Below are 12,814 nucleotides of genomic sequence, written 5' to 3' on the forward strand. Positions count from 1 at the left end.
TGTTCTGCGTGATTACTTTGCTCTCGCGATCATCTGGTGTTTTCTCCTAAATAAAAGCTCAAGGGTTTATTTCTTGCAAGTGAAGAAATTAGGACAAAAGTATTTTAATTTTCCTATATTATAGTGTAATGTAGGTTAAAATATACTTTTGAAATACTCATTTTCATTTACACATTTATAGGCTATCAATGGATTTTACAGTACGTCATAGAAATAATTATAAATCATTATTACATTATTATAATAATTGTTTGGCATCCTAAAACACCATTGATAATGTAATGCAGACTGAGACTCTCATAACTAAAAAAATATTTGAGCCCTCTTTATTGTCCTGGTACAAATTAATGTTTTTTCTTTGTTCAACGAGCAGTTCATGCACAGTAAATTTGTCAGAGTAAAATTTACTCAAATTAAAGAAAATTTTACTCTATTCCAGATAACATTTGGTCCCTCTCTGAAAAGAGTAAAAGTTATTTTTTTGATAGAGTAGTTTTTCCAGAGTTAATTATACTCAATTTAGTGATACAATTTTACTCTTTCCTACGATATTTAACTCTATTTAGTGTTTTTTGAAATCAACTCTCGTGCTATTTTACTCAGTTTAGAGCTACAAGAAAATGACTCTGCTACTTTTTAACTCTGTTCAGGGGAACTTTAAATTTACTCTGCCACAATTTACTTTCCCTCCTGAGTTGTTTATTATCAATTATGAGTAAACTATAAAGAGTACATTATTCTTCTGAATTGCACCATTCATGTTTTACCCTCAAAAAGCCGTAAAAATATAAATGAAAAAATTGCTTTGTCTGAAAAAAAAAATCAACAACTTTATACTCATATCTCAATTTTATTTTTCAAGCACCTGTTTAAACAATGTTGCACTTACACTCAATTCACTTGTGATCAAAAAAATAAAATAAAAATTAACAATAATAATAAAATAATCGAAAATTGTGATAAAATTGTGTCTTCCCCCAAAGTTTCTTTATTACATAGTTTCAACAGATTGTTACTGTACTAAGCAGAAAAGAATAGCACAAGAACAACAATTTGAATGGTAGGTGATCTATAAGAACCTGTCTGAGAAATAAGCAAGTTCAAGGTCACACAGTAACACAACATGAACTAGTGTCATTTTATCTGCTTCATCAGTAGCTTCACCTTGATGAATTTCACAAGAATCACGCTTTTCTCGCTGAGATCTTTCCCGGCTTGACTTGAGGGTGGCAAAAGGTGAACCAGCATCAGAATGAATGACATGTCGCTGTCCCAACCTGAAGACTGTCACAGTCTGTCGTCCTCACCTGTTTGGTCCCGTCATCTGCACCACACTTCCCCGGATCCTTTTGTTCCTCTCCCGGACTCACTTCCCCCAATCAGCCACCTGTTCCTCGTTCTGTCATGATCATTTTCACCTGTGTTCACCCCAATCAACCCTGATTCCTCTGTGTATTTAGTTTCCTCTGTTTCATTCTGTCCTTGTCGGTCAATGTTTAATGTTACGGAGTATTCCCGTCTTCCTGTCTGGATTTATTTAATAAATCAACATTATTCGTGATTCTGAACTCTGCCCGTTCTTCTGCCTGAACCCGCACCGTGACAGATTGACCGACCCCAAATATGGATTCCTTTGCAGCAGTGGCACTGCTGTGTTTGGAGCAAGAAGATCGTTCCTTGGAGGACCATCTGGAGGATTTCCTCAACCTCGTCCCCTCTACCACCTTCCCGGACGACAGCCTCTGCAGCTTTTTATATGCTGGCCTCAACACCGCCACCAGAGAGCAGTTGTCCGGGGAGGGCTGCCAGTTGAGCTTCGCGGCTTATGTGGAGTGGGTGCTGGTAAGCTGTGGATCATCTTTCACCGTCGATGACGTCACCAGCCCCACTCCAACACCGGAGCCCGAGACCGCCCAGCCAGAGCCCGAGACCGTCCAGCCAGAGCCAGAGCCCGAGACCGTCCAGCCAGAGCCAGAGCCCGAGACCGTCCAGCCAGAGCCAGAGCCCGAGACCGTCCAGCCAGAGCCAGAGCCCGAGACCGTCCAGCCAGAGCCAGAGCCCGAGACCGTCCAGCCAGAGCCAGAGCCCGAGACCGTCCAGCCAGAGCCCGAGACCAGGATCCCACCCAGCCTCCCTCTCCCGCCTCCTCTCATCTGTCCTCCCTCTGCTCTCCTGCCCTCCAGCTCCCCTGACCCAGCCTGGTCCTTGGATCCCCGGTCTGCGCTTCACACCTCCTCCTCTGAGACACTTCCTCGGCCCTCTGTCCCATCAGCTCCCCCGTGGCTCCTACCTCCCTCAGCTCCTCCATGGTCCCACAGTCCACCAGCTCGGCCAGGCTCCCTCGTCCCTCCGAACTCCCTGCACTCCCTCGTCATCCTCCCTTCACCTTTGGACTTCCTTCCCTTGGCTCCGCCCCGTCATGTCACCCCCCCGGTTCAGTTGGACTCCTCACTCCCTCCAGTCACCCGTCAGCCCTCACGCACTCTGACCTCACCGTGTCCCTCTGTGCCCCTGTCAGCACTTCGGTCACCAGAGCCTGCGGTGTCCCCTTGCTCCCTCGGTCCCTCCTCAGCACCCATCATCGTCGGTCCCTCAGCTACACCCTGGTCTCCTCTCCCATCCGCTCCGCCCCTGTCAGTCGGCCCCCTGGTGTTGCCAGCCCCACTACCATCGGCTCCACCAGGGGTCCTCCCTCCAGCTGCTCCGCCCTGGTCTCGCCCTCAGCCTGCTCCGCCCTGGTCTCGCCCTCAGCCTGCTCCGCCCTGGTCTCACCCTCAGCCTGCTCCGCCCTGGTCTCGCCCTCAGCCTGCTCCGCCCTGGTCTCGCCCTCAGCCTGCTCCGCCCTGGTCTCACCCTCAGCCTGCTCCGCCCTGGTCTCGCCCTCAGCCTGCTCCGCCCTGGCCACGCCCTCAGCCTGCTCCGCCCTGGCCATGCCCTCAGCCTGCTTTGCCCTGGGGAAGCCCTCAGCCTGCTCCGCCCTGGCCACGCCCTCAGCCTGCTTTGCCCTGGGGACGCCCTCAGCCTGCTCCGCCCTGGCCACGCCCTCAGTCTGCTCCGCCCTGGCCTCGCCCTCATCCTGCTCCGCCCTGGGGGGCTGTCTCCTCCTGACGACGCCCTCCACAGCCTCCAGGGTGCCCCCCCCCCCTCCCCATTGATGTTATGGCGTGAGGCCACGCCTTCCGGGAGGGGGGAGTAATGTCACAGTCTGTCGTCCTCACCTGTTTGGTCCCGTCATCTGCACCACACTTCCCCGGATCCTTTTGTTCCTCTCCCGGACTCACTTCCCCCAATCAGCCACCTGTTCCTCGTCCTGTCATGATCATTTTCACCTGTGTTCACCCCAATCAACCCTGATTCCTCTGTGTATTTAGTTTCCTCTGTTTCATTCTGTCCTTGTCGGTCAATGTTTAATGTTACGGAGTATTCCCGTCTTCCTGTCTGGATTTATTTAATAAATCAACATTATTCGTGATTCTGAACTCTGCCCGTTCTTCTGCCTGAACCCGCACCGTGACAAAGACAAGGAAAACAAAATAAACACATTTGTTTTAGTTTTTTAGGTAGAAGGGGATGAACATACTCAGTTGAACTAGTTTTACGTAGACTTAAAGGGTTAGTTCACCCAAAAATGAAAATTCTGTCAGTATTTACTCACCCTCATGTTGTTCCAACCCCGTAAGACCTTCGTTCATCTTCTGAACACAAATTAAGATATTTAAGATATTAAGATCGCTCCTGCATACAGTCCATAGGCTTCTTGAGGGAATGACTCTTGCTGGCATCGAAAAGTCATTAAAGACATCGTTAAAATAGTCCAAGTGACTACAGTGGCTCAATTTTAACTTTATCAAACGACGAGAATACTTTTTGAGCGCAAAAATAAACAAAAATAACGACTTTATTTCAACTATTCACTTCCTTCTCCATGGGCCTGTAGTCAGTTAACGTAGTGTGATTGCGTAAAGCTACGTCACACGTAGGCTCACTATTGGCCGACGCTGGTCATGTGTGTGATGCGTGTGACGTACAATAACAGAAGCTTACGTTATTAAACTAGTAACCTGACTCGCGCAGAGGGAGAAATAAACGAATAGTTGAAATAAAGTCGTTATTTTAGTTGTTTTTTTGCGCACAAAAGTGTTCTCGTCGTTTGATAAAGTTAAGATTGAGCCACTGTAGTCACTTGGACTATTTTAACGATGTCTTTAATGACTTTTCGGAGACAGCAAGAGTCAGTCCCTCAAGAAGCCTACGGACTGTATGCAGGAGTGATCTTAATATCTTAATTTGTGTTGCGAAGATGAACGAAGGTCTTACGGGGTTGGAACAACATGAGGGTGAGTAAATACTGACAGAATTTTCATTTTTGGGTGAACTAACCCTTTAACTTCACTTGGATGATGTGTCAGTATAAATACTTTAACCACTCCAGTACTTTAGTTTATACTGCACACAGAATAAGTATTAAAGGGATAGTTCACTTTGAAATTAATTTTTGGTATGTTTGATCTTACCTCAAGGGCATCCAAGATGTAGGTGTCTTTGTTTCCACAGTATTTTCAATTTTGACATTTTTCAGTCAAACCGTTGTTGTCTATCAGTCATACACTGGAGGCTAAGGGGGTCCACCAAAAAGCATGCACAGAAAAGTCAAAATTAAACATGATTGAATGACTCGTAAATGTAAGTACACATTGATGGCCTAAGACACGAAACGAGTGGTTTGTGTGAGAAAACCAACAGTATTTATATCGTTTTTACAGATATTGAAATGAGGTCAAAGAGTTAAACTTTATATACTACATCTCAACCATTCAACCATAGTTTTGTTATTCAGAGACCAATATGAAAGCCATTTCAAACTGTAAATCTGTAAACTCCTCTACTAGGTCTTTGAGAGAAGATCAGGGTAGAAATGTTAGAGAAACATGTGATTTTCATTCTGACAGTTTACCCATTGCAAGTCTGTGTTGCATATGAATCAAGCATGTCTAATGGGTAAAGTATAGAGTAAACTCTATAGATCTGAATAAAGCTATGCTGTCATAAATGCATAACTTCCAAAATAATTTAAGTTATAGCACAATATAGTTACCTTCAGCATTTTGGATAAGGTCTTGGAGCTCACTAGTCTGTGTGAGGCCACGCAGCTTTGAAGGGATCCCTGTCAGTAGTTGGCCCACCTGAAAGTATTTAAGACAATATGAAAACAAAATATTTTGTTCCTTTTCTTTCAAAAGCACAACACATTTATTTTATACCAGAACTAGATGACAGGAAAAAACATAGAAAACATACAGTATCCCAGAGTGGGATAATCCCAGAGTGAGAGTATCCCAGACTTTTAAATTTGCCCAACATGGATAGGGATGGGCAACGATTAATCGCGATTAATCGCATCCAAAATAAAATGTTTATATAATATATGTGTGTGTAGTGTGTATAATTAATTTGTATATATAAATATACACACATGCATGTATATATTTAAGAAATTTTTGCATGTATACTTTATATATATTTACACATAATTAATATTATATATAAATATAAATATTTGATACATTAATAACACATTTTTCTTAAATATACACATACATGTGTGGGTACACACACTACACACACATATATTATGTAAACAATCTTTTATTGCGATTAATCGCGATTAATTGTTGCCCATCCCTGAGAACAGCAATTATATTTTGAAGAGATACTATGTTACTCTCGACCTTATTTACATTATGACCTAATGACTGACCAATCTGGAACAAAATAATACTTCAAAGACAGATGAGTAAAATAACCAAGTTGTATGGTCAATAAAAAAGTTACAAAAGTTTATTAATCATTCCGTTCAAGCTAATAAAAGCAGACTAAACATCAAATCTCGCACCTGTTTGTGGTTGCCGTTGGCGTTTCATCCATCCCTCTGATGCTTCTTTCTGCAGGGTTTTTATTCTCCATGCCAGATATCCACTTCCATCTTCTGGATTGTAATAATGCTCCTATGACCAGAACAATACACAGACCTAGTTATACATTACACAATTAAAGAAATAAAAACCATATGAATAATAATGTAAATAATCTTTACTCTGCAATATACAGAGTATATCATCCTCCTGTAAATCAAAAATATTGAGAGGCAACAGCTACGTACATAACCAAGCTTGCTCCTGGGTGACCCATTCTGCAAAGTATGGGAATAGGGAGATGATTCCCGTTGCATATTCTTGAAATGTAAAAGGTGTTGGAGAAAAAATATTTTTTTTTTGTGTCTTTGAACTTCACTCTCAGTCTCACAACGTTGTTGGTTTGCATTCTGGAGGGACCAAAAAGACAGTTAAGGCGTTAACACTCACAGTCAGATGAAGCCCTGACAATATTTTATACATTATGCATTATTCACGTTAATTATGAACCTGCAAGCAGTAGTAGTTATTATTTAATAGTAATCCTATGGGAGGTATGAAAATGTATGTTACTGATTAGCTAATAGTGAACTACCACATTCTGAGCGCTATTACTCACTATTTATTAATCAGAATTCGTTAGTTAATATTTTCTACTAGAGTGTTACTAATGCATTAATCATTTGTTCATGTGTAAGTTATTCATCATGAACAAATATTTAACGCATTGTTAACACTCAAAATGACCACATCAAAATGGCCTCCATCATTAAGGCTAACGTTAACTTAACTCTTTACAGAGTCAAGTACATGTGGCGCACAACTCGAGCCGCTCATCGTCACAGTAATGTTACGTTAATGTACGTATAACTTACTGGACACACATCAATATGCAGCTAGCTAGTTTCAATAGTGTCAATTAAAGTTTATGTAAGCTATAACTTATAAATAGCCTCCATCATTCAAATTAAGGCTAACGTTAACTTAACTCTTAATAGAGTAACGTACATGTGGCGCACAACTCGAGCCGCTCGTCACAATATTAACGTTAACGTATAACTTACTGGACAGTGGACACACATCAATATGCAGCTAGCTAGTTTCACTAGTGTTAACGTTTAACTTACATAAGCTATAACTTATGTCATCTAACGTTGTTTGCGTTTGGGGTGATTACAAAATAAGTTAATTTATCCCATTAGTTCAATCTTGAGCCCAGTTTAAAATGTGATCCTTATGTGTTCGCCTTCCCAGTTAACTAACATTTTGGCTGTACAACTGCATTTAACAAACAAGTGATTAACGTTAACGTTAGTGATTTTCTTGTCGAGCACTAAAGGTCACGTTAAACTTCACACCAAGTTAACATGAGAAAGCTCTGTAATGTTCAAAAACCGCGGAATTGATCTGAGCTCAAAACAGAGGCGATTTTTATGAAAATTGATTACTAAAACTTTGGAATTCTACTTACTTTTAAATCCAGCAGTAGCACAACGATCTCTTCCAAATCCAAATGCAGACCGCGATCGCGATGGCCGCGTAGAACAGTAATGGCTGACAAACGAAACTTAGGGAGCAGAAGATTTTGGGGAGGAGTCACAGTTACTCTATAATTTTGCTCCCACTCTATGGACACATTTTACTCTGTTCACTCAAAATAGATAAAAAACAACTCTTTTTGAGGAAAAAAATAATTACTCTGGAAAAACTACTCTGCTATTTTTCCTGTGTGGGTCTTGATTTCGATCTCTCAGAGAGCATGAGATTGATGCATTATAACCTTAAAATGTCAAATATTTTCTTGCGGGGGAGCATGCCCCCGAACCCCCCTAGAGGCACAGAGTCCACCCAACTAGTTTTAGAAAGTACTATGGGAAAGAACGACCATTTATGAACTTTACTCCAGCATACTAGTACAACAAAGTTCCCTTTAAATCAGTAAAACTGTAAATGCTATTGGCTAATCGTGCCGGCGACGAGGGCCGGTGGTCTACGAAATTTCCCGGTAGATTTTTTGGTCCCACTCCGCCCCTGATTAGCACTGAAAATAACAATATAAGTTTCATATTTTTTTCATATTTTTTTCTGAGTTTTGGCAGAGATATCAGGTGAAAACCAACGTGCGCGTTTTCATGGCGGCCGCGAGCGGAAGTGCGGGTGATGTCACTGTCTCCGAATGAAATCGCTCTGAAAACCCAGAACAATAATTTTGACAATACATTTGATAATATATATCTGTGTCATTCTGTTAGTTCACCTCACCTCCTGATCCGAGACGTTCATTCTTTTGCAACTTCATTCTCCTCCTCTCGTGTCGTTAGTTGTGATACTAGTTAAAATCAACTTTCTTCTCATACTTGGGTGTTACCCTCAAGAATGTTGTCCCACCCTCTCTTTCAGAGCCTTTTTTCTCTCTCTCTCTCTAGTATCAACACATTGTTATCCATTATCCAATTGTCAATTTGTCAAAAATATGTACACTGTTAGACCTTACCAGGTTTTTTTACAGTAAAATACTGGCAACACTGTTGCCAGTTATTTACTGTATAAATGCACTAAAACTCGAGTTAACTAAAAAAAAAAAAAAAAACTTATTAGCTTTAGTGCATTTTTACAGTAAATAACTGGCAACTGTTGCCAGTTATTTACTGTAAAAATGGACTAAAACTCGAGTTAACTAATTTCACTTGCAGAAACCAACTTAAAAGAATCAACTAAATTTATAATGCATTAATAATGTGAGCAAGGTATTATTGTGAGCTTATTTACTTAGAAACAACAAAAATTAACTTTTGTAAATAAAGACATTTCCACCGGATTCTGCAACTAACACAGACAGTGCCTTTTAAATAAAGCAACATGCAGCGTATCATCAATGTTTGTAGATCTTCTCCTGGACTGAAGCACAGGCTCTACTCTTCAGCACAACGGTGACCCAAAAAACAAGATTTTACAGTAAACTACTGGCAACAGTGTTGCCAGTATAAACCTGTTTTATAACTTACAGTTTATTACTGTTAAAATACATTTTGTGGGAGTGTATTTTTATCTTACACTGTTAACCCTTTCAACCCCACAGGAAAGTCCACACTACAAAGAGTAAAAATTAACATTGATGCAGTGTTGCAGTGAGACAATTAAGGGAATATGTAAGTGATTGTTGAGCATTAGTGATGAACACCTGCTGTTAACAAGCAGAATCACTGAAGGAAAGAGGAACATCAAGAACAGAAAATAGAGAAACACAAGAACTACAACTGACTTCAGCCATTACACATTATTACACTTATTATTAACCAGTATGGATTTATTTCTGTCATACATCTATAGAAGATGTTGTTGAGATGTTTAATTAAAAATGTTTGGCTTGAAGTTACCATCATAGAGATCAGTGTTTGCTTTAGTTGAGATGCTGATGCTGTAACATGAGATTTTCTTTAGACGCTGTGAGCTGTGTTTAAGCAAGTCACACTTGTGCAGACACACAGTTTAGTAATGATTTGATTTGTCAAAATATGACAATCATCATATGGTCTGTTCATTTACTAAATAATTCATTTTCACTCATTCAGAGTTTCAATCTCAACCAAAAGTGTTACATTACCACCACCGTGAAACCACAGCAATTAATTACGACTATTTGTTTTTAACATATCATACATAAACCAAAACAGCGCTACAGCGCCGTTGAAACACCAAGATATCAAAATTTAGCACATTAATCTCAGTAATGGTGGCAATTTCTTTTTTATTCATGCAGCAGTGGGAGTTTTATAAAATCCTGGAACCCAGCATGCACTGCTGCATGAAACTTTTGAATGTTACCGTTGTTGAGATGAATATTATAATTGTTGATGTCTGTGTGTGTCTGACTTTAACAGGATATTATTTAAATGTTTTATGTGATTACAATATTATTCAGAAGACATGATTAACCAACATATTGATTTCATGTTGTAGATTCTCAGATTTATTTTATAATCATAACTTAATGTAAGTTTCATATTAAGTAACCATTTATTCTAAGAGTATAAACCGGAAAGATCTGAAAATCAGACATATCCAGAATGATCATGACATCGTCACAAAAGCCAATAACACCAGATCAATTTCCTCTTGACTTTTTCTTGCTACAACAAATTTGTTTTAAAACTCACTGTTACAGCAGTCAGAGTGAGATAAATGTCACAAGTCCAGGGATAAGAGACCTACTAAAGCAAATACTGATCTCCATTATGGTGACAAAAAACTTTATTATTAATTAAATCTCTGTTAATTCTCAACAAGAACTTTTGTACATGTATGAAATAAATAATGTTAAACTGGTTTGTAAACTGTTTTCACACTCAGTGTTGCTGGAAGTCAGTTGTAGATCTTGTGTTTCTCTTTCTCAGTTCTTGTTTCTCTGTCCTTCAGTGATTCTGCTTATCAGGTGTTCATCAGTGTCTCAATTCACTCACTTCTTTTCATTCAAGTGGACTATATTAGTGAACTAATGTAGGGAATAGACAGTGAATGAGGGTATAGGGTGTGATTAGGAACACAGTCTCTGAGTGTTGACTTTGAGAGCTCTTAATTCACAGTATATTCCTGTAGGCTAGTTTTGTTTTCTACGGTATATAACTGTTTTAATGGAAAATGGTATTATAGTGTCAGAATTTGTCCTGTTGCCAGTATTTTACTGTAATAAACCTGGTAAGGTCTAACAGTGTAGTCTACAGCTGGGGATTGATTAAACTAGATTGTTGTATTACCTATTATTTTTTGTATTACCTATATTATAATTTATCAATATTATGCGTTTGCACTTTTTCTGTCAGCACACAGAGCATAATAAACATGCAACTTGTTCATTATCATTAACTGTCAAACTGTTATTATTATTATTGTATTATTTGACCATTGGTATTGACTGGTTTAAGTTATTTTATTGGTATAGGTAAGGGCATGGCCTAAGGCCTAAAATGCACCAGAATGCAGGAAATCACATCTACTAAATTCAAAATTTTTTATATATATATATATACACACACACACACACACACACATTAAAAGAGAATATGAAGCACTCTTTATATAAATTAAAGATGGTAATGAAATTACGGTCCCGTGACGTTGCAGTTTCGTTGCCAGTAAGTCATAAAATTACCAAGTAATTACGATTAGACTACGTATCTGCGACGTTGTTGGTTATTTTATAACCTTAGGAGGATGTACTGACGACGTTGTGGTTTGGTCATATGATGGTAATGAAATTACGGGCATGCAACGTTGTAGTTACGTTGCCAGTAAGTCATAAAATTACCAAGTAATTACGATTAGAGTACGTATCTGCGACGTTGTTGGTTATCTTATAACCTTAGGAGGAAGTACTGACGACGTTGTGGGTTGGTAATATGATGGTTATGAAATTACGAGCATACGACGTTGTATTTACGTTGTCAATTGGTAAGTCATAAAGCGACCAAAAAGTACTAATATATTACGTAACTGTTACGTCGTGTGTTAGCTGGGTATTTATTGTAATAATTAGTGCACGCACGCGTCCCCATATAACATGATCCTCATCAACAGAACTTACTTTCACTTTCAATGTGTGACGTGAGAGAGAGAGAGAATGAGAGAGAGAGAGAGAGAGAGGCGCGTAAACAGAGACGCGCGTTCACGAGAGCGTGTACCTACGTGAGTATTGTAGTTGTGTGAACTTTTTAGATAAAGTGGTAATTACTATGTTGATACAATTAGAATGCATAACACGTCAAATGAAAATAGGGAAATGATGATAATATTACTAAATATGATTTACTTTACCAAACAAAACAGTGAGAAAGAAGGTCATTATGGGAAATTCATTTTTAGTTTTGTTGATGTTGTAAATGTAATGTATGTATTATATGTGTGAAAGTGTTAGATATCATGAATCAGTAACATCATGAACTGCACTTCTACAGCATTTATTAATCTTAGTTAGGCCTAATATTAATTTCAGCATGTACTAAAACGTTAAAGTCAAAAGTTGTATTTGTTCTCATTAGTTAATGCACTGACTGTGGCATAACATGAATAAACAATTAGCCTAACAGTTGTATTATTAACTAAGATGAACAAATACAGTAACAAATGTGTTGCTCATGGTTCATACATGAATAATGAACAAATGAACCTTATTGTAAATCGTTACTATCAAATCAAAGATATAAATTCCTTACAATTTAGAGTTGGACATGGACTTAAGATTTCATTTAACTCGATGTGTGACATATTAGATCTGTTCTACATATATGAGGTTATGAGGACATCTAGTGGTCATCTGTCATCATGTCAGAAAGAGAGCACAAGTTGCTAAACACAGCAGGGAGACTGCAGAGGTCAAGCTGCAAACGTCTGACATATTCTGGACACAAGATGGCGCCACTGAGCAAGAAAGCACTAAATTGTGTGTCCAAAGGACAGAAATACAAAATCCTGCTGGAAATAATGAAGCATGATGCACCTGTCATTCTAGGACGATCTGCATGTCAAAAATGGGCATGTCTGAAACTGAAAAGAGCAGAGACATTCTCCAGGATTGTGGCGATCTATATGAAGGACTAGGCTGTTGACCAGGAGAACACCACATACAAACTGATCCAAATGTCAGAGCAGTTGTGCATGCGCCAAGAAGGAGACCTGTAGCTCTGCGAGAGAAAGTGCTTGAAGAACTACAGAGAATGGAGCAGATGGGGGTCATCGCAAAGCAAACTGAGCCGACTGAATGGGTCGACAGCATTGAACCTGTAGTTATCCAAGAAAACGCACATTTGTGTGGATCCTAAAGATCTGAATCTGGCAATAAAAAGAGAGCATTATCCAATGCTGACAGCAGAAGATGGACTCAAGAATGCCGAATGCAAAGTACTTTT

General features: G+C 39.5%; 1 long non-coding RNA gene across 2 annotated transcripts; it reads right to left on the reverse strand.

The window, feature by feature from the left end:
• Nucleotides 1-583: 583 nt before the first annotated feature.
• LOC148997262 (uncharacterized) lies at nucleotides 584-8,451 on the reverse strand. Of its 2 annotated transcripts, XR_016147111.1 has the most exons (6): nucleotides 7,384-8,451; nucleotides 6,161-6,322; nucleotides 5,894-6,005; nucleotides 5,096-5,183; nucleotides 4,515-4,615; nucleotides 584-1,277 (listed from the first exon to the last, which is right to left on the reverse strand). It is a non-coding gene; the product is annotated as an uncharacterized LOC148997262 (long non-coding RNA). The 2 variants fall into 2 exon arrangements; XR_016147109.1 differs by lacking the exon at nucleotides 7,384-8,451 and having other exon boundaries at nucleotides 6,161-7,368.
• Between the last annotated feature and the right edge of the window lie 4,363 nt (nucleotides 8,452-12,814).

This window comes from Pimephales promelas, chromosome 2 (assembly GCF_988280905.1).
Source record: "Pimephales promelas chromosome 2, fPimPro1.hap1.1, whole genome shotgun sequence".
NCBI classification, from domain to species: Eukaryota; Metazoa; Chordata; class Actinopteri; order Cypriniformes; family Leuciscidae; genus Pimephales; species Pimephales promelas.